This window comes from Amblyomma americanum, chromosome 1 (genome assembly GCF_052857255.1).
Source record: "Amblyomma americanum isolate KBUSLIRL-KWMA chromosome 1, ASM5285725v1, whole genome shotgun sequence".
NCBI lineage: Eukaryota > Metazoa > Arthropoda > Arachnida > Ixodida > Ixodidae > Amblyomma > Amblyomma americanum.
Window position 1 is genome coordinate 425,548,804 of NC_135497.1, and position 22,861 is coordinate 425,571,664.

Sequence of the window (22,861 nt, forward strand, 5' to 3'; positions counted from 1 at the left end):
CTCGTTATCGGCACAGTGCCGCAATTCTACTTACGATTATACATTTTCTGGAATCGACTTTTTGTGTTTACATAGCATTTAATGTAGGACTAATATCTTGTTCCGGGCTAGTTGGTTAATCATCATGGACAGCGGCAGCGCGAAGCAACAAATTCGAGAGACACGAGATCAGCGCTTGTCCTGTGTTCTCGTGTCTCTCTCTCGTCCTTGTTGCTTCGCGCTGCCGGTTTCCATGTTAATGTAGGGGATTGTAAAGGATCACGATATTAGAAATGCGAAAGCTGGTTGAAACTGCGTTAAACACTCAACGTTTCGGCATTCAAATAAGCGCTCACCAAAAAAACGCAACTAAGTCGCCGACTTCGGCGCTGTTGACATGCTATATCACATAAAAGAAAACGAGCGCGAAAACACTTTTGGGTGTATACTTGCCTAGCCGCGAGTTGTCATCGTAGTCTGGTGGGACATCTCGTGGGACATCTTGAGAGTCCACGCCGTACTCGCGGGCCTGCACCATCGGCCTGTGGCTGAGCAGCACGCTCATTCGGTCATACCACTTCCAAGCCGACGATGCAGCTCCACTTCTCTCTTGCTCCAACCGTTCCTGTCTCAAAAAATAGACTTGTGCTGCGACGTCGTATCATTCCGTATGGGTGTCGAAATTCCGGTGACGGAATGTTTATACTCACGGCCCTGAATCGTTTCTTCAACTTTTTCCAGCAGTTCCGTAACTGCTGCCACGTCCAGTGGTAGCCGAGATTGGCTATTTCGGCCTGCAGATCTTTGAACACATCCTGATTGCGCTGCCGTCTGCTGTCCAGCGCCTCGCTCACTTTTTTTTCATTTATTAGCCACAGAAACCATCCCACTTCCCGGTTGGTCCAAGAAGCTCGGGTGGAAACAGCACGGGTACCGACGGCGGCTGCCATTTTGGTCGACTGATCACATGACCGAAATCTTTCCCAGAGTTCCCTGTTACCCGACTCTCTGACCCGACAGCGTATACATGGTTTTTAGAAAGGCGGGTCAGGCGAGTTAACCTACCCCCTGCAGGCGAGTTAACTCGACTCGCTCTGCCGCTTATTTTACTCGACCCAACAGCATCTACATGAATCCGGCAACTGGTTTTTTTACCCGACAAACAAACTCTACTCGACTCTATCGGGTTCATGTAGACAGGGCTCATGCAAGGGTGCGGCACTCCGAAACTCTCACAAATTGCGCTGTCTCTACCTGACTCTCAAGGCGACGGGGCATGTCATTGTCGACTTGGTTTAACTACGTTTATGTGCAAATTTTGTTTGCCATTTATGCGCATTTAATGTAATATTTGCTTAGTAATACCCAGTCAAAACGCACTACAGGATTCTAAGACAGAAAATTTCTGTAGTCTGTAGTCTTGTCGTATTTTGGGCATGTCTTGTGTAGTCTGTCTTGTCTTTTGTAGTCCTGTCTTCTGTAGTCTGTCTTGTCTTTTATATTCTGTCTTCTGTAGTTTGTCCTCTCTTTTGTAGTTTGTCTTGACTTCTGTAGTCTGTCTTGTCTTCTGTAGTCTGTCTTGTCTTCTGTAGTCTGTCTTGTGCAGTGCTCGTACACTGTGTAACAGTCGTTACTGTCACCTGTCAATTAACACAAGATTTGTGTTCTGGAGTAGGCTATGCACAAAAATGCACAGCTTGTTAATGGTCGCCTGTCAATTAACACAAGCTTTGTGCATTCCAGAGTAATTCGTGCACAAAACCACTAAAATTGAAATGAAAATGATCAATATTTATTTACTGTTTCATGCTTTTTTTCGAGCTGGCTGATGGATGCTGTCCAGCGTTGTCCTGGCCGCAGGTTCTTAGATACATCGCCCATGAGCCAAGAAAAATGGTTTTTGTCTTGGCTGAAAAAAAACAAAAAATAGAGATCACCGCTGCTACCTGCGCAAAAAAAATGTGAAAGCGTTGATGCTTCCTCGACACTGGTCGCCTTTCAAATTTGGCGCCATGGTTGTTTTCTTGTTGACTTGATTGGTTATCAATTAACTCTTATTTTACCCTCATTTCATCCCAGCAACGATTTCGAGTTTTCAAATTTCCCTCCACGGATCGTTCCTGCCCACTCACTGAATACCCGCCCAGTCTAATCACGCGTTCATTGCCTTTCGCTTCTCAATAATTACCTTATTGCCTCTAATTTATCATTCTTTTTCCTATCTCCTGGTTAAGTATAGGACACTTATCACTGGTCACGTGACTGCTCATTTCGAGTTTTCAAACTTGGCGCCAAGCTTTGGCTTTGTCCATACTTCCAGTTTTTCAAACTTGACACTACGCTGTAGCTCCACCTACTTTCAGCGTTTTCAAAATTCGCGGCACTTTTTCTCTGGCCCAGCCACTTTTTGGACATTTTTGGCTGTAAATAATTATCCGATTATGAAATTTTTTTTTCGAGCAGCATCCTCACATGATCCTCTGCCAATTACACAACCAATCATATGACGCTATCTCTTCTAAGTTGCCCACAACTGCTGCGGACACGATCCCCGGAAACATAGCCTAGTAAACTTCTCACTTTATTCAAAATGTTGCAATACTGAACAAGGCTTATGACTGGCCGAGTTGGTACTGACTCACCTTAAAACCAGCCAGAACACACAAGACATGAGCTCATGAAGCGGGACTAACAAAAATTTAATTGAAGATTTTGATTATTTGATTTGTGAGGGTTTAACGCCCCAAAGCGACTCGGGCTATGAGGGACGCCGTAGTGGAGGGCTCCAGAAATTTCGACCAGCTGGGGTTCATTAGCATGCACTGACAACGCACAGTAAACGGGCCTCTAAAATTTTGCCTCCATTGAAATTTGACTGGTGCGGCCAGGATCAAACCTGCGTCTTTTGGGACAGCAGCCGAGCGCCATAACCACTGAGCCACTGCGGCGGCATCATTGAAAGAAAGCCGCAAAAGGAGACCCGCGAAGAGATACAAGCGCACAATAACCCAAAGCAGTGAAAGGGCGAAGTGCAATCAAAGGTCACTGGCATACTAATGAATCATCTGAAAAAGCAAATCCCTTACGGTGAAGGTTTTCCGATGGCTTAGCCACACGTGTCCTTAGCCTTATCGATGTAGTAAGCCTCAACTATCTACTGACAGATTTATCCCTTCCATAAACCACTGATTTGTCGTGGAAATTAGGCGTGCAAAGAGACATGTCATCCTCAGATTTTCATTCACAAGATTGAGCATACAGTGCCAGATTAGAATTTGCCTTCCCCCTATAGAGTGAAAGTGCTCAGTCAAGTGCAAATTCAAATATCTGCCTGTCTGCCCATATTAGTTGCAGCCATAAGGCAGTGGAACGCAATAAAATCTATTACTTTTGCAAGTTGTGAACCTTTTTTGTGACACTGTCCATTGTGGACAAGTACCCAGTTTTATCAAGCCTTCTTAATGGCGGCGCAAAGGCCTCCTGTCTTGCACTTCGCTGTTAAGACAACAGCAGCATTACGCTTTCCCGCGACTTTCTTGAGACTGTGAAATACTGTGGAGGTAAGATGTATCAGCATCATCGGAGTATGTGCTCCTTACCCTTGAGCGAGTGAAAACATACTATGACAGGTTGTTGATGTGGGCAAGTCGGAACCCAGCTGCTTGAAAACCTGCTACAAGAATGCGTCCTCAGCAGTGATGGCATGACTTATCTAAAGCTGATGTCATGCACACGATTGCACACCCATCAAGTGTTTCCATCTTTACTGACCTTAACCAGCGACAAATACACCTCTTCACCATCCTTCCCCAACAACGAGTGGTCCGACTCGTAGCTAAAAAGAGCCTTCCCCGACCTTTAGCTGTAGCCCCGACAAACATATTCGTCCACAAAGCGCAAGTCTGCATCAAGAAACTGCTAACGGTTCTGCTTAGACAATTCTGATGTAAAAGACAGGCCTTCACCGCATGCCTTAAAGACTCCTAAAACATCTTGTGCCAACTTATCTGAGCCTTCTATGTCCAGAAAAATTACAGTCATGAACATAACGAAATGCTACTATGCCAAGGTCTTCCAAACAGGGCTCTAATGCCTTATTGACTTTAGACAAAAAAATGTTGCTGAACAAAGGTACGACCTGCGTGTAAATACCGCCCTGCCAACTGACAAATGCGGATTTGCAGTAAAAGGACAACAGCCCCAAGAAGCCAGCAACCGAAATCACGCAATCATCTGTAAAAGCATGTTCATTGTTCACCCTGATGCAGTTTGCACATACCTCAGAGGTCTATCATGTGACAATGAATAGTGCAGGCCCTCCATGTCGATGCTCACTGCAGAGCACCTGCCCAGGTTGCTGTCCACAAGAAACTAGAGCTCCACAGAACTCCACTTTTGTGAGTTGGCAAGGTGGTATTTACATCATAAATCAGGCATATGCAGAGGGTCCCAGGTTGCACTGTTCCTCCGCGACATTCTTCTGTCCAGAGTCGATACCGCATCAAAGCCCTGTTTGGAAGGCCTCGGCATAGTATCATTTCGTTATGTTGATAGCTACCTAATTTTTTTGCACAAGGAGGGCTCAGATAAGTTGGCACAAGACGTTTTAGAAATCTTTAGGCATGTGGTCAAAGCCTATCTTTTAGGTCTGAATTTCACTAAGCATAACCGTTTGTAGCTTCTTGACTTAGACCTGTGCTTTGCGGACGACCACATATGTTGGCGCCAAAGCCCAAGATCAGGAAGCCTCTTAACTACGAGTTGAACCACTCGAGGCTGGTGAAGGACAGATTGGCAATCACATGCATCACGACTGCTTTATGGAAGTCATGCCATCACAGTGTTTAGAATGCATTTTCGGAGCAGGTTTCCAAGCCAATGGCACCTGGGTTCCCATTTGCCCATCTTACGCACCTGTCAGAGTGTGTTTTTACTCTCTCGAGGGAACGGAACACCGTTCACATGATGCTGACGTAGTTGAGCAGCACAAAAAGACGGGCTCTATACCTTACCTCCACGCCATTTCGCACCATACCAAGAAAGTTGCACCAAAGTATGATGTTGCTGTTGTCTTGACCGCTAAAAGTAAGGTAGGAGCCCTTCGCTTCTCCGTTCAAACTAGGCTTGATACAACTACGGGTAATCGTCCGCTATGCACAGTGGCAGATAAAAAATGTTCACCACTTGCAAACGTAAAAGGGCTTTTTGCATTCCACTGCCTCGTAGCTGAAACTACTATGGGCAGACAAGCAGATATCTGAATGTGCGCCTGGCTGAGAGCACTTTCACTGTATAGAGAGGAAGGCGAATTTTCACCTGACACTGCACGTTCAATCTCGTGAATGCAATCGGAGGACGACCTTTCTCTTTGCACGCCGGATTTCTGCGGCACATCAGTGGTTTAGGGAAGTGATAAATCTGTCCTGATATAGTTGAGGCTTACTACATCAGTAAGGCTAAAAACAAGTGCCTGGCTAAACCGTCGGTGAACCTTCACTGTAAGGAATTAGTTTTTTAGATGGTTTACAAGTACGTCAGTGCCTTTCGGTTATTTTTTGCCCTCTCACTGTTTTGGGGTCTTGCGTGCTTGAATCTCTTTGCAGGTCTTCTTTTGCCACTTTCCTTCAATAAAATTTCAGTTGTTAGACCAGCCTCATCTTGTGCTCATCTCTTCTCCTGTTTTGTGTCTTCCGGCTGGTTTTAAGATGTAATACTGAATGCCAAAAGAAAGCCATTTTAGAGTGAAGTGCACTTATAATGGCCACAGCTATAATGAATGTTCATTTATTACAAAAAGTAGTGCTTACTTCATTAATTTATGCATGAAGTATATGACACTGCATCAAAATAAAAAAAGGAATAAGCCTCTAATCCTCATGGCCAAACTGCAGTTACAGCAAACAAAAGGACACCATAAACCTGCCCCACATGCAAAAGCTTGCACTAATGGCCAATGCAGAAATAAGATCAGATTACTTCCCAAACTGCATGACACTGCCACGCAAAGTAAAGATTGTGACAGGCAATAAAGGAGCAACAAAAAAGCAAACTGTAGGTAGCAGCTAATCTCATGCAGACAAGCTACAAGGTCAGGCCAACATAGACGTGGAAGAAATTTGAAAAAAAAGCCACAACAAGCATATAATTTTTAAGGTTTTCACAGCCCTTTAAATGACAAATACTTTCCTGAAAAAACATAACAGAAGCGGCAATTTTTTTTCGGCAATCAATTTTTTTCATGTACTTCATTATTCTTGAAGCATGGGCGGGCATAGAGTAGTCAGATTAGTGCATGCGTTCCTAAGCAATGCCATGCCAAAAACTGTACTTACAGAAAAAGCTTGCCTTACTGAGTGAATACCACTGGCCATCCACTAATTTCCCAGCCTGCTCCAGGTCCCTGGCAAAAATCACACGCAACTTGGTGGCTTGCACAACTTCCATGCAACTCTTGGTCTTTAGCTCGAAACAAAATTGAGGGATCAGTGAGATATAAAATTTTACATGCATTGCTTTGTTTCAATGACCGACTAAGAAAGAAATAGCGGTTTCTGTGAGCGCAACTATTTTTTCACACTAGCTTTCTACAGTAAACCATGTTTATCGCGACCTAATTCACACTGACTTGCTGCACGGCCCCAGCACTACTGTGTATAGCTCTATGGTTTCAAATGCTTGTTAGCTCTGAGACCTTGGGCTTGCACTCGTTAATGCAGAAAACCTCGGAAAGGGCAACCAGAGCTTCGAGCATTAAGCCATAGGTATTCAGAAGCTCAGTGGTCTGTGGGAGAACTTTTGGCTGGGTGACACAGTAGCAAATTCTTCTCCAGCTACTTTCACTCCATTGCAAAAAACTCGCACAGCAGAGACCTGTCCTCCATTTTGCATTGCAGAAACAATCACTGAAATTCAAAGCACGCATACTAAATGCACACCTACCTTCCAACACAGCTTCAAAATAATGGGTATAATTATTGGAATGAAATACCAGTCAGTACATGTAGTTTTCAGTTTATCCAAAAATTATAAGCAACCGACAAAATATAAACTATAAAAGAGAAATAAAATAACCAGAATTGTTTAAAAAATCTGTCAGAGGAATTATGTGACATCCACTACACTCCAGCAGTTCTTCGCATTGTGCACCTTCAAACCACACTTTCTTACAGGCACATTTGCACAGAAATTGGGTTGAACCTGATCTTTAAGAATCTTTTTTGGTGCACCAGTAGGAAAAAACCAGGTTTTACCCAAAAACGAAGCACCCTACACATTGCATCACAAGCCCAGATGGTGCACTTGAGTCGCCTCTTATGCTTATGCAAGAAACAGGAACAGAGATATCTTGACTAAATCAAAAAACGAGGAAGTGCAGTGCATGTGTAATGCAGAGAAGATATAAGCAATACCACACTAAAACACTGGGAGGATTCCAAGAGTAGGTGAATGCATGAATGGGTGGCAATCAGGTGGCTAAATGATTTAGGAAATTTGAGGAAAAAGGGTGGTAGCATGTGGCACAGGAGACAGTTACCTAAAATGAACTAGAGAACCATTGTTCTGCACTAATTTTAACAGCACATTCACACGACAGACAAAATCACTAACTCCAGGAACAGACTGAGCATCATGCAACTCAATGTCAATCACCATTGCAAATGGCACCAGCACCGCAGACTGCACATGAGGAAAAGTCGACATATTTTTGCTCTCAACTTTGAGCAGCAGTCAGCTGCGCTTTTAGGAGCAAAGCTCTAAAGTACGGCAACATTGGCACTTTGTTTTACTGACATGAGGGTGCTTGTGAGCGTGCAAGTCCCATGTTTGTTTTGCACCAAATGTGAGGTATGTTTAACTAAAGAGGGGCATCTAACATGGGCATCAACTCTTCATTACTTCCCTTCTATATCCCTCTCTTATATCACCGTTCAAGTGTCCACCAAAATGTGAGACAGTTACTGTTACATTTCCTTGAATTTTCCTTCAACTAATTTTAAATTTTTCAAGTATACAGCTTTAACAAGGTAGAGGTACAAACTGTGCAGTATAACCATATGCCATGGCAATAAACCAGCAATAAATCTGTGCTGACAGCAGCTTGCCCAGTGCATTGCAAGGATGATATGCCATACAAGGATTGGTGTCATCGTGCAATGTTACATTACTGACTGACAATTTGGCCTCTGTATCAGAAATACTGGTAAACAATCGTAGAGCATGTTTTTAATGGAACAAAAGAACATATAGGTCCTTATCGAGGACACATATGAATACCAGGCAACCGGTGTGCAATCTCAAAGCACGTTTATGTTAACAGCAGCTGCGTCAAGAGCTACATCAGCGACTATATTTTGTACAAGTCTACAGTTCCGGTAATTATAAGCTGAGGTACTGCTGTGAAGTGCATGTAGAGTTTCATGCATTTCTAAACCTAGCTGCAAGCCTATATTGAAAATATTTTTCTAAATAGGCAGCTAAGATATACATCACTGAAAAAGAATAACTACCATGAACGGATCAGGAGGGATGACACAGCCGAAGGCAGGAAGCACGCATGGCCAAATAGATGCTGGCCGCTGGCTACTGCAAATAAATACATCCAGAGCAACAGCTGTCAGTGGCTGTAGCCATGTCATGAATGTCAAGAGAGGAAATCGTCTACTGCTATAAAAACTAAACTTAGACGTAATATAAGTAAATAAAAAACCAATGAGCTAGCCCATGACAAAACAAATGAACAGATTTTATGTACTGCACCCATATACATTCTTTGAGAAGAGTCACAATGACTGTTATAACCACACTGAAAGATGAGCTGGCTGAAATACCGCACACCAATTTGAATATAGGATGTGCAGGTTTTCATTAATTCCTATCATGGTGCCTTGCACCAATGTCTAGGTATTAAATTGAAAGTTGCAACCAGTCTGCCTGGGTTAAATGAGAAGAGAGAATGGAAAAAAGCATGCCTTCACTAGCAAGAAGCTTGATATCTCACAGCACAGCTTGGCATCATAGAAAAATTGCTAGCGCATTTAACAAATCTGCATACAATTAAAAGCTGCACAAATTTGTCGACTGGCAATGCAAGTAAAGGCAAGAGAAACAAAAAAATACCAAAGAACACTCGTGAGTGCGGCGAAGGGAGGTCTGTGGGTAGGATCCCGTGCCTGGGAAGAGTTCCGAGCTCGGAGAATCGCCGGCACCATAGCTGATGGCACGCAACCAATAATAAATAACAAAGCGAAAATAAGTAACAAAAAAAACCATCGACAATGGCGAACGACTTGAATGCGGGCCACAAAAGCGAGGGATATAGCAAAAAGGTAGAAATCCTAAATAATTGTGCAGTTGCATATCCGACAGCTCGCAGTGCTCAGAAGGAGAAGAAGCATCAACGTTTACAGCTCAGGAGACGCAAGATTGATCTAACTTTGACATAACACTGCCTCAAATCTTGTTTCACTGGGGAAGCACAGACAAGTTTACAAATGACAAGGCGATGAATATGAACTAGCCTTTCGCATGCGATCACTGTCTCAAAATTTAGTATGACGCATATTAAGGCACAAGCACTAATCCGATGAGTACTAACCCTGAGCAAAATAGTGCGATGTCTGATCGCAGCTGGCTTAGCGCGAGCGCTCCGCCGCGCGGCACTTCTCGCTCATCGTCTTCTACGCAGTGCAAATCCATGCTTTTACACCGAGTGTCGAAGCGCTAGCAAGCGAAAGCGTAACTCTGTTGTGATATCTGGTGCCATTTTTATTTACCACGGCATGCGAGTAATAAATGCACATAAAGACAATGAGAACAACACTTGTCATGCAGGATATAGGCCCTGCTTTTTTGGCGCCGCATTATAGCTGCGGCAACCGCAGGCGGTCTGCCTCCACTTACATCCCTATATAGCCGCATACAAATAGCGCGTGTGAATACAGATCATTAGCAAAGAAACGCAGAGCGGGACTCACCGGTCATGCAATTCATCCAGGCTTAGTAAAACGGCGCAGGAGTCTTCGTTCGCTTTTACAGATGACAACACGTCGCAGCACCGTCTTTGTTCTTGGCTTACCCGTTGAAACTCGCCAATGTTGACAGGCCGAAATCCTGGTCGTGGCTTCCAAAACACACTCCTGCTCACCTTCCTATTGAATGAGTTCTTCAAACGTGTCCGCCGTACAAATACTCAAGCAATGCCTCAAAGAGGCAAATAATACAAAACACGACGTGTCGGTTGCGCTGCAATGGCGCCAACGGCTGCGCTTTCGTGTCGGTGAAAAATTACAACCGACAAAAAAATTTGTTTTTTAAACCATGAATACTTATATTATGTTCACAACAAAGACAGTGCATTTATTTTAAATTAGTTTTAGATTGTTTAAGAATACTAAAGCGCTTTCAGTTACTTTTTCTGGCATGTCGTTTGTAGAAGCTGCGATCCTGTGATCCCCTGAAGTGACCCGGATGCCCTATCAGACGACGGAGCAGACGACGGAGCAGAGGATGGTGTTGACAGAATGCGACAAAAACAGCGAAGAAAAGCGCCGTATCTCAAGCTGGCGAATATAGTGGATAAGTTGAACGCAATTGGCACTATGGAGAGTAGCTGCGATGCATTAATTTGCGCGACACTGGCACGCTCACCGGAGATCATGAAACTTAACAGCTTAATCGGTGACCAGTACAAGCGGAGTGCTTTGATATCAACTGCGTTATGAAACTACGTCGATACTTGCGTCTCACTTTAGCTAATATGCAACAGTGGCTAGCACTCGCCGCATCCTGATCGCGTGTAGTTTAACAAGCAAGAGCCCACTAGAGCATCGAAGCAGGCGTGTTTTCGAGCTCGTATCGTTACGAAAAATATGAGTTGTTTCGGCACGTACTGGGATTGAAGTTCTCAGCCTGTGCGTCACGGACGGTGACGATGGCGTCGCGGACGATCTTAACTAAGACTCGCCGCAAAGCAGCCGATAACCCAAGCATATGTGCATTAAAGGTTGTTCACCAGTAGTGCAAGCGTGGGCATAAAGTATCGCTCAGTCGCAGCGCCAGTCGCTCGCTTCTCGATTTTCCAGCCTTCCGAGTGAAGGTCGCAAGCTGTTGAGCCAATCAGTGAGCCAGCGGGAGTGAGCGAGGCGAGCTTTCGGGAACGACGTCGCCCGGGGGCGCGCCGGGCAATGAACTACGCGTTACCCCCTGGCTGCCCTAGTCGTCGCTAAGCCTAGCCGGTTTCGCATCGATGAAGCAGCTGAGTGCACTTCGAAACTGGCTAGCGCTGAGGTGCTGCTCTCGTCATCGTTTTACTGTGAACCTCGTCTCATAGTAAAACAAAGATATGCTGGGTTTCCGCGACACCTTCAGGAGCGTAGCCAGCTGAGGCCAGGGGAGCCGCGATTGAGCAGCAGCAATTAAAGGCGCCGTGGGGAGACATTTGTTTGTATTCCTGTTATCGCTTCTACCAACGACTCGATATTGGCCAACGATACTCCATCCGACGGCTTAGTATGGACTTGAACAAACATAACTGTCGCATTTTTCTGACGCTGGCGGCCGGTATTCAGGCTGGCATGCCGCGCCCGTACGTTATCATGTCGCTCAACTGTATGGCCGTGGTGCACATCAAAACCCCCAGACATCCTCCTTTTCGCTCAGATTGTCATAGCACACAGTCACACTGGGACCAGAGTAGTTTAGAGGACCGAGCGCGGGTGCACAGGAGCTAGACTGTGTCAAAGCAGGCGAAACTCTTTAAAGCGCGCGGTTGATGTGAGTCCCAAGACTTTATTCTCATTTCGACCGAGAATCAAATCGGTTGAAACTCGCCGGCCGCCGCATTTCACCTTCGGCTGCATACGCTGCTGTCTATATTTAGCGACATTTTCGTGTCACCGTCATGAAATTTTCAGTGAAGGCAATGAACGACGTCGTAAAGTATTTTTTTGCTATTTTATGATAAGCACCACGTGACTGCTGCTAAAAAATTCTCCGCCAACACTGCATCAGCGTTGGACTAAAGAGCGTTAGCTACGAGAGCTTCAAGTGTTTAGATCGGGGTGCTAGATCGGGGTGCTCAGCAAACGTGAAGACAAAATACAAACATCTGAGGGCATTTCGTTTCAGAAACATTCGTTCTAAGATACAAGCAGCGTCATCTACTTCAAGGATTTTGCACTACTATTGCGATTTACAGCCACCTTCGCTATATCCGGTATGTTTCCTCCTTATATATCAGTTAACGAATTTTATAAACGTGTGCATTACAACAAGATCAATTGTTTGACTGCATCCGGAACTCTCTGCGACAAACGATTAGGCCTTATGGCTGTCTGGAAGTCCCCGGAATGCACTGTTTGGGGGTGAAAAGGTCGTCGGTGCGAATCCCACACATATTTTGGGCTTCATCTAAATATTTATTTTATCCTGAGGAACATGGCAAGTCAAATGACACCACTTCGATCGTTATGCGTCAAACGGGCGGCCCCCAAATTTGATGCAAATGGGGGTCCCCGGGGTTCCACTTTGATAGCCGCTATACTGCCATATGTAAAACGGATCGAAGGTATCTGTGACAACTGAGGCTCTACGCGCCCGCTGTTGCTATGTGATATAGTGTGGTAACTGTCTTGGCTAATTTGACCTTCCCTGCAGACAGACGTGTCCTTGACAAACATAAGTAGTAAGAGCTGACGCTCTTAAAACTGAAACGCGCGGAAAAATGATATCGGGGTTGCTTTGAACATTTATACAGAGAACTGCGTGCATGTACACACATGCTGCCTTTGTGTAGCCGGATGGTTATGGCGAGTAATGTTTCCTGATTGACGATTAACGACACTCTTTTCCGCGATGCATAGAAGTGTCCTTGGTTTTTTCTGCGCATATAGTAGTAGCGGTACATTATGTTACATGGCTTGAACATGTCACAGAAGCCAAGAGGACACTGACTTTCAGTAGCGCCATTCGACTTGCGCACACCGATTGGTGTGCAGGCGCTGTCGTGGCTGCAGCTACATGCCGCCACCGCAAGAGCGTGCGGATACGCAGGCACCGCTTGCTTCGCCGCTTGTGCATACAAATTTTGGGCTTTCAAAGCCGCATTATACTCTTGAGCATGCACTATTTTCGTCACATTGTCATGTGGTACCAGAAGGGAATTAGGTGAGTGCTCGAGCAGTGCCTCTCCTCTAAGCCAATTCTCGTTCGGTGAGAGCCAGGTCGCGGGAAGCGAGTTGAAAACTCGATTCGCCAATGTGAATGAGCACTTCATTTCGCTCGGTGCCCGTCACCAACAGACCAGAGCACCTCGCATCCTCTTCGCGACTCGCCACAGTGAACGCGCTTTGAAGCATCTTTGGTCAATTTGATCCTATCGCTGTCACACGACCGCACGACAGTATTTCTAGAATTCTGCAGTAAAATAATTACCCTCACCAGGAATCTGTCGTATGACACATCCCACGATAGGTATCTATCGCGCGGCACAATCCACGACAGGTATCTGTCGCGTGACTCATCCCACGACAGGTATCTGTCGCGCGGCATATCCCACGACAAGCTGTTGTGTCACGCGACAGGCCGCACGACAGGTACTTTTGTCGCGTGAAAAGAGGCGCGCTAGAAGTCTGTCGCGCGACTGAACCCACGACAGGCAACTTTGCTGAGGCACGCAATCTCTGTCGCGCGGCACGACTCCCACTGTCGCGCGACAGTACCTGCGACAGAAACCTGTCGCGCGACAAATGCTGCGACAGGGACCTTCTTCGCACGACAAAATGCAGGAAAGATGTCTGTCGTGCAGCAGAACCTACTACAAACAACTTTGTCGCGCGAAAGAACCCACGACACGAAGCTTGTCGCACGACACAAGGCACGACAAGACAGCTTGTCTTGCGACACAAAATTGTGTCGCGCGACAGATGCGCGACAAAAAATTCTGTCGTGCGTTTTGATCGAGTATTCACTCAGTTAACTCAATGCTAACTCATTGCATGCGAATTACTACTGTGTTAGGCGTTCAGGATTCATATTTAATTCTGGAATTAGAGGCTCGCGTTTGTGCAAGCGCGTATAGGTTTGCAGAGTGACAGTAGACCTCACCGAGCCGAGCTTGCTCCGTTTTAAGGATAAGTTGCGCAACAGCTGTTCTTGCCTGCCATAAATAGTGTGACGCTGTGGCTCTTCAGACTTTTTATGCACTTCCTGCCTTTCCCAATCGCTCATTTCATTTACTGTTCCTTGGTGTGCGCCTCTGGGAACACCAAAACGCATGATGGCAACGGCACTTCTTGAATTGTGCGCGATAGTAGACCGTCAATGTTATACATATGTTTGTTCATACTACCCTAGAGAGCGGAAAAAGAAGCTAGAGCTTTATGCCAAGGAATAAGACCAACCAGAACACCAGAATCAAGCGCTTTCCGAAGTCTTCTGCTAAAATAATTTCTCATCCGAAGAAGCTAAAATAATTAAATTTTGCCGACGATAACATCAATAACCAGTACTAATACCGAAACATTTAGGCTACTATCGGACGCCAGGCTGGCTGATGTGTGCAGTTTTGAGAAATGTGGCGTGCAGAATTTGGCGCCTTCTCAACTGCTTTTTCGTACACTGGTGCTCGCTTCGCAACTTTTTTTCACTCTTCCAAAAAAAATCGTACCGATCTTTTCTGCAGGTGTTGCCAACATGTGGTGCATGATATCAGTGAAATATAAAGTTTTACTTAGCGTATATTTAGAAGTTAGAGGAGGCTAAGTAACAAAATGTCGCGCTTCGCCCGATGTCGTGTTTTCCTCCACGCTCCCCTAGTGTGTTGTAACGCCCCTTTCAGACGGGACACGAGAAGTACTCTTTCAGCAAGAGTCAATCGGCATTACTGCCATCGGCCCCTCCGCCATACAGAAACTCTTAAAAAAACACACCTGTCTGTGAGCGTATTTGAAACAACCTTTCACACTGCACGAACGTGCTTAGATCGGTCTAGTCATATGTATGCAATCTTCTCGGTACTTCAAGGGATTTAATAAACAAGCTTGAAAAACAGAAACTTTGCGAGGTGCTAGAAGTATTTAAAGATTTTATGGCTGAATACCACACATAACATCCAAAGTAAGCGACCTCGACGTAAACAATTTGTTGGACACTTCAGCTGGGTATGACATTGTAGTGTTAATGGGTCCCGTCCGTGACCACTTGATCTCGTTGGCATATTACGAGATCACGTGCTCTACTAATGTTACCAGATGACATTATACAAGCATACTGCCTTTCGCGCACAGTTACACCTCACTCATGTGGATTTTGCTACTCACTTAATCACTGCTCTATTAATTATTGCCTCTTTAAAAACGCATATACTCACTCAGGATACAGTCGGAAGCTACCACATTGTGAAAGACTAAACGACATATATATAAAAACCGCGTTAACCAACATGCTCTGAAGTGCCAGCGTGGCCTACGGGAAGTGGAAGTGTCAGCGTGGCCTGTAGGGTGTCATTGTAGGGTTGATGAACACGACAGGAACATTAAGGCGTGCTACTGAAGTACTTGATGCGACTTGCAGCCCTACAGGGTGGGCGTCTGCAGCTTGCAGACGTTCGTGAGTGGCGACGCCACGGGTTCCTGAGCATCCGCAGGGACATCTCTCCAGAGAGATGATGGTGAACAGTGAATCACCATGGACCGGAGCACCCACGCTTAGCCGTGCGCGGCATCGTCGGCCGTGTCGTGGGAACAAGGGCTCCTGGTGGTTGAGCCGATGCCGAGTGTTTGGAAACTTTAAGGCCCCTCGGCGGGGGCAACACACCACCTTGGCCCCAGCCTCCTGTAGACAGCACCTCCGGCCTGACCTACCGGAGGAAATCGGCAGTCGCCTTTTCCTGTCCTCCCCTCCATCTTCCAGTTTCCTATCTTCTTTCTCGCAACTCTCCTATCTCCTACTCTCTTGGATTTTCCTTGTTTCCTGGCGGCGAGGGTTAACCTTGTGTGACGAAGTGCTTCGTCATATTCGGTTATAGTTGCGGTGTACAGGTGACGCGGGCCGGACTTGCTTGCAACTTACTGTCCCGTCCCCGTTTTGGGCTCCGTGGTGGGCGGCCGCCACCGCAGCCAAAAATGAATTTTCTTATGGATCTATTTTCTTCAATAAATGATCGCCCTCATAAACGAGGGCGGACGGATGCCACTATGCAGTTCCTGCAAAAAAAACGAAAGAAGTGAAGTTTACCTTATGTACCATCTCGTACATAGTGGAGATCCAGATCAACTAGCTCGGAAAAAGTCCCAATTCATTGTATCAACATCTGTGACTGATGCCATGGGCCTTGCCTACAATGAGACGAAGCTAGCGGGTGGCGGCCTCCTCCTCCAAATCCGAGAGAAAGTACAATACTCCAAACTTCCAACCATAGTGTCCTTTGGATATATTCCTGTATTCATAACTACACATCGATCACTGAACACAGTGAAAGGAGTAATATCTGAGCATGATTTCCCGAGCCTTTCTGAAGAAGAGATGTTGGAGGGTCTGAAATACCAGAATGTCACCGAGGTTCATCGTATCAAAATCAGAAAAGACGACAAGATAATACCAACCAAACACATAGTCCTGAACTTTGCCTCCAGCCAACTCCCCGAATCGATAGAAGTAGGGTATCTTAGAATAACAATAAGACCATACATTCTAAATCCCAGACGATGCTTCAAATGTCAAAGATTTGGCCATGGCTCGCAGAGCTGTCGCGACCGCCAAGCATGTGCGAAATGTTCATCAAATGATAATGAATACATGGACTGTACCGCTGCACCACTGTGCGTGAACTGTGAAGGGGACCAACCTCCGTACTCGAGGTCATGTCCGACCTGGAAGAGAGAGAAAGAAATAAAAATTGGAGGCTTATCAAGGTTAAGCCAGTGGATGCGAAGCATGTTAAGCAGCTGCCTCAGTGTGGATGGGGCTAAGTAACGGAGACGTGGTTTTAGGTTAATCGTCGTACTTTATTCTTTGCAGCCCGACAAACACACTCTTATGGTCCGTAAATGCATGACTCTTGGTTTGCAACTCACTTATTTTGTATTGTCTTTGAGTATTTCTACACAACACCAAGTCTAAGCTTTTTCCCCACTGAGTCTTCAACGTCCTTAGCGTTTGGAGGCATCTTGACCGCATACACGCCCGGCGCAAAGACGCTGGCGAGGTTGCGGGCACAGAGACTGACGCGACGGCGGGCGCGCGCCGCTTCATCCCTGGCGTGACGTCACATATCACGTGATGCACCAATGGTGACGCCGCGGCCGCGTCGCGCGCGACGGCGCGAACCGAAGCGTGGAGGCCTCCGCCGGGTGACGTCCGACGGCGCGATTTGAGGCCCCATCTGCAGCCGGTGTGACGTCATCACGTGACCTACTTGAAGGTCACTTGAAGGTCAATGGTGGCCACCGCCGGGAGGCGACCGACGGCGCGATATGAGGCCCCATGTGCAGCCTCTGTGACGTCATCACGTGACGTCATGTCACGTGACCCCACTTCAGGGTCAATGGTGGCCACCGCCGGGCGTCGCGCGAAGGCCCGAAACCTACGTTAATATGCTTCGCATAATAACGATGAAGACAAAGGAAAACAAAACATATCAAGTGGCACGAAAACAACTCTCCTGAACTTTCCAGTTCACAGCAAAAACAAATTTCGCCGATGCGGTGCGCAAGGGCGGCACACCACACCGGGCTTCGGCCACCACCCAGGCAAAACCTGAGGCACGGCCACCCTCGAACCAGGTAGACGCACCGAAGGCTGCCCTGCCACCTCCAGAAAAGGGCCCCTCAGTCGGCTGCCCGCAAGGCTTCCCCCAGTCGGGAGAGGCCTCTAAATTGTGCTCCCGCGGGTTCAACGCGGACGTCCAGAGCCTCTATTGAGGCGATAGACACAACAAACTCACCCCCGCTGCAGCGGCGGCACCGCTCCCTTGAGCGAAAAAGAGAAAAGAAGACACCGATAACAGCACCCTGAAAACCGGTAGCTTAAGCCTTATGCTTCACTCCCTGAAATCATCTAATATGGCGTTCCTTATACAGTGGAACTGCCGAGGACTAGTAAATAACTACAGTGACATAAAATAACTTTTGAGCACACTGTACCAGGCGGCTTTATGCTTACAGGAGACCAACTTAGGTCCCGGACAAAAAAAAAAACATTTTAAACAAGTATAATGTCTTTCGGTTTGACGGAGAGCAAGCAAGTAAATTGTCTTGAGTTGTTGTTATTGTCATTCAGACTGGTGTTCCAAGCCAGGAAATCAAACTTAATACCCAATTCAAAGATGTTGCAGGTACTGTCATTTATTTTAAGACAATCCGAAATGCGATATATATCTTGAGCCTCACCTAAGAGTAACACTTAATGATTTAGAAACCCTTTTAGAAGAGCTGCGGGAGCTACACCTGCTAGTTGGTGATTTTATTGCCCATTCCGGTTTTTTTTGGAAGTGTACACACTGATGCAAGAACTCGTATTTTAAATCTTATTTTAAGTAATGATCTTTGCATCCTAAACACCGGCAAAGATACATTCGGCTCTTCAAGCAAGGGAAAAATAATTTTTTTTAGATTTTTCTTTTAGTTCACCCTTTGTTTTTAGCGATTTTAAATGTGATACTATTGACAACCCATATGGCAGTGATCACCCGCCATCATTATTCAGCCTAACATCCCAGCGAAACCGCTACGGTGGAAGTGTCATTTAGCCGACTGGGCACTTTAAGAGAAAGGGCCAGTCTAGATAAAATAGCTTCAGATAATTTCAGCATAAACGAACATAATCAATATATCACAAATTGTATTTTAACCGCTGCACTCCTAACAATTCCGCAGTCCTCTGGAGTAGTAAAACAATATCACAAAATTTGGTACACCCAAGAATGCCGAGGCGCAAAAGGGAGGCAAAACAAAGCCTGTGGAGTCCTTTGTAGACATCCAACGCAGGAGAACTTAATCAACTTGAAAAAGTCCAGAGCAAAAGCCCGATATATTCGCCGTAATGCTGAAAAATCTTCATGGCAAGGCTACGTGTCCTCAGTAAACAGCTCAACAACATCAAAAAAACATGTGGCAGATGGTTAAAAAAATACATGGCAGCTACTCCCCATTCACAGCTCCTTTTCTGTGAGCCCCTGGTATGCAGACAAATTTAGAATAACAGGCAGACATTTTGGATGAATATTTTTCTGCGGTCTCCAGTTCACCTTACTACACAGATTCATTCCTAAATCACAAAAACACGGCTGAAAACCAAAGACTGCCGAGAAGTGGCGGTACAAATTAATCCTATAATTTACATACAGTTCAAGAAATTAATAAGGTACTGTCCGCAGGTAAGCCAACTGCACCCGGCCCTGACGAAATACATTATCAAATCTTAGCCCATCTCTCTGAACCGGCTGTAGAGGAATTTTTAAGATTTTTTTACAAAGTTTGGGTATCGGGGAAAATTCCCGAATCATGGAAGAATACGATCATTGTTCCAATTTTAAAACCCGGAAAACCCCCTACCCTTCCTAGCAGCTATAGGCCCATAGCTCTGACAAGCTGTCTAGTAAAATGCTTTGAAATTGTATTGAATATCAGACTAACGTTCGTGTTAAAAGACCGGGAGCTTCTGGATGTTCACGATTGAGGATTTAAGAACGTGTGCGCTTCTACAGACCACCTAGTTCGTCTTTAAAATACTGTCTGAGAAGCTTTCGTACACAAGCAACAATGTCTTGCTGTATTTTTCGATTTAGAAAAAGCATATGATACAACCTGGAGGTTAAGGATTCTTCAGGACTTAGCTGAGCTCGGCATCCGTGGCAGAATGCTGATCTCCCTTAAGGACTTTCTGTCAAACCATTCATTTAATATTCGCCTAGGCTCAACCCTTTCGAGAAATTTTCCTCAGGAAAATGGAGTTCTTCAAGGGTGTATGTTAAGCTCAACTCTCTTTGTTGTAAAAATGAATTCTCTTAGCAAAATAAAACCAAGGTCTGTTATGTATTCACTTTATGTAGACGACCTCCAAATAGCTTGCACATCCTCCAACATATCAACGTGCGAAAAACGATAAACAAACTGGCATCATGGGCAGACAGAAATGGCTTCCGGTTTTCTGCACAGAAAACAGTAGCCATTATTTTCTCACTCAAAACAGCATTACAGGCAGATCCGACCCTACATTTGAACGAAACCGAGTTGCCCGTAAAAAAATAAACACAAATTTCTCGGTATAACATTCGACAAAAAACTCACTTGCCTGCCTCATACTAACGCATTAAAAAAGAAAACTTCCTGATCACTGAACATACTCAAAGTCATTTCACATAAACACTGTGGTTCTAACAAGGCAAGCCTCGTAAAAATTTACCGCTCTGTTGTACGATCCTGCTTAAACTATGGTAGCATATTATATGTCTCAGCAAGGCAATCGTATGTGAAACGACTCGACACAGTGCACAGTTTAGTTTTACGTCTTTCAGCTGGTGTTTACAGGGCATCACCTATAAACAGTCTTTACGTTGAAACCAACGAACCGCCACTTACACACAGAAGAACTGTGTTCACATGCTCATACATATTAAAAATTCGTTCGAAGCCCAAAAGCTTACGTTACCACATAGTAACAAAGCTCCCATCCAGAATTCTGTTTAACAACAAACCGCTAGCTAATAGGCGAGTCCTCCTGCGTTTTGATGAGATGTGCCAAAACCTCGGAGTACTAGATACATTACCTGGCATTGCTCGAAGACGATACACTGCCTCCATGGTACAATTTTCCTACAATCTGTGACTTCACTCTTACACAGTTCTGTAAGCAAGAATCTCCACAACAGCTTTTAATGCAACAATTTCTTGCCCTCGAAGAAAAATACAGTAGTTTTACCGAATTCTTATACTGATGGATCAAAACCAGATAGTTACGCAGGAAGCGCAGTGGTGCGAGAAATTCGGAGGAAATGGTGCGACTACCGCAGTGTTCATCCATATATACCGCGGAGTGCTACGAAGTATGCGTGGCCATAGAAAAAGTACTAAGCGAGAACCTCAAAAACGCTATTACTTACACAGACGCCTGAAGTGTACTCACAGCTCTCCATTCTAAAAATGAAAGCCCTCGTCTGTTTGGTTGCATCATACACAACATAGTAACTGCCACAGCTCAAGGACAAAGTATAGAACTGTGCGAGGTCCCGAGTCATGTTGGAATAAAAGGCAAAGATATAGCAGATTTATGCGCTGATCAAGTTCATGGCAAGAAAATAAAAAGAGCAAATATACCTTTTTAGGACTGAATAAAGTTAGTACAACAGAACGTAAGGAAAAAATGGCAGACAGCTTGGAACAATGAAGTAAGCAACAAACTGCACCTAGGAAAGCCAGTCCTAGCTGAATGGAAGTCATGTTTGCACCAAGAGCGTTTGATTGCAGTTATTTTATGTGGTCTCCGTCGTGTCCGGTCTGTGAAAAGTGTGAGATGAGCTAACAATTAATCACATTTTAAACTCGTGCAGAAAACTTTATAAACTTGGGAAAAATATTTTACACAGTTTTATAATGAACACCTTCTTTACACCCAGTACTGCTTTTGAGTGAAGATGGAATTATTGACACAACTTGTGTTTTTACCTTTTTATGGGAAGCAGGTTTTCTCAGCAAACTGTAAATCTTTACTACTGATTCACTTCATTTTTGATACACCTCAGCGACATACGAATTCATGAAAGGAAGGCTAATGTTCGTTTTACTGGTTGGGAGGCTCAAAATCTTTGCCCAGCCAAGGATGCCTGCTGAGGCTACCATACATTTTTTAAGGCTCTTATAATAACCATTCATAAAATTTATTTCTTCCTTTATCATTAGGTAATGCACTACAATATTTTACACCGCCTACATCATCAATAATTTCCCTTACCTTCAGTTTGGTGCATGATGGCCTGACTTGCCTATGTGCCATAAAATACAACACAACACGACTTGCAGCCTCTCAGAAGTAGCACCTCCCAGGGCAGTTAATAATGCTTCGTCGAAAATGAAGGTGCGGTTTCTAGTGCCGCTCTCGCTGCTGACGTGCTAATCGCATCTCAGCCTTCTCCAGAAGAGCGGCTGCCTCCTGATGCCGGGAAAATTGCGGATTGCCCTGTTGGCTGCGAAATTTGTCTGTGAAGCGGTGCGCACCGCCAAAGTCTGCACCTTCTGAGGAGACGGACGACGTTCTTCCTACCAGGCATCAGCCTCGCCGCAAAGCGTCCCAGTACAAGCCATCGCGTCACTCGAGATGAAAGGGAAAGGGTCCTGTCTCAAGAGAGGTCTCGCCCTCTCACTCCTTTCCTCCAGACCTCATGGATACGTAATATCAGTGGTAGCAGTCCATCATAGCTACCGCCCAGTACCTGCAGTTCGGAACTCGAAATGTCTGTGGACTCCGTAAAGAGACTCGAAGATACGCTGGTCTCGTCCGAACAGTGATATAATTTCCTCAGATACGTGCTTAGGAGCAGGACTAGGGCCCAGATAGGCCAGTGTCTAGTATTCCCGCGCTTTGAGAGATTCTAGATAGCGCTGCAGAACTTCTATGGCTACTTCTCCTCGATACAGAGAGATAATTAAGTTTACAAACGCAGTTAAAGTCCCCCATCAATAAACGTGACGCTCCGCTTCGAGAAGAGCACCTATGTTTAAAAAAGCCACTCTGCTTGATCCACAACTTGACATGCATCCGAAAGTCACAACATGAACCGCTCCTAAGTATTTAATTAGTACACAAGGTCACAATAGGGTATGCTGTTTTTCAGAAACAGGAGACAACCAGCCGAAAGAACCAGAGTGCTGGACACGCCACCATCACTCTT

At 45.3% G+C, this 22,861-nt stretch overlaps 1 long non-coding RNA gene across 1 annotated transcript; it reads right to left on the minus strand.

The window, feature by feature from the left end:
- Positions 1 to 1,812: 1,812 nt before the first annotated feature.
- LOC144103689 (uncharacterized) lies at positions 1,813 to 8,563 on the minus strand. The gene is made up of 3 exons (XR_013308317.1): positions 8,487 to 8,563; positions 6,312 to 6,441; positions 1,813 to 1,888 (listed from the first exon to the last, which is right to left on the minus strand). It is a non-coding gene; the product is annotated as an uncharacterized LOC144103689 (long non-coding RNA).
- Positions 8,564 to 22,861: the final 14,298 nt, after the last annotated feature.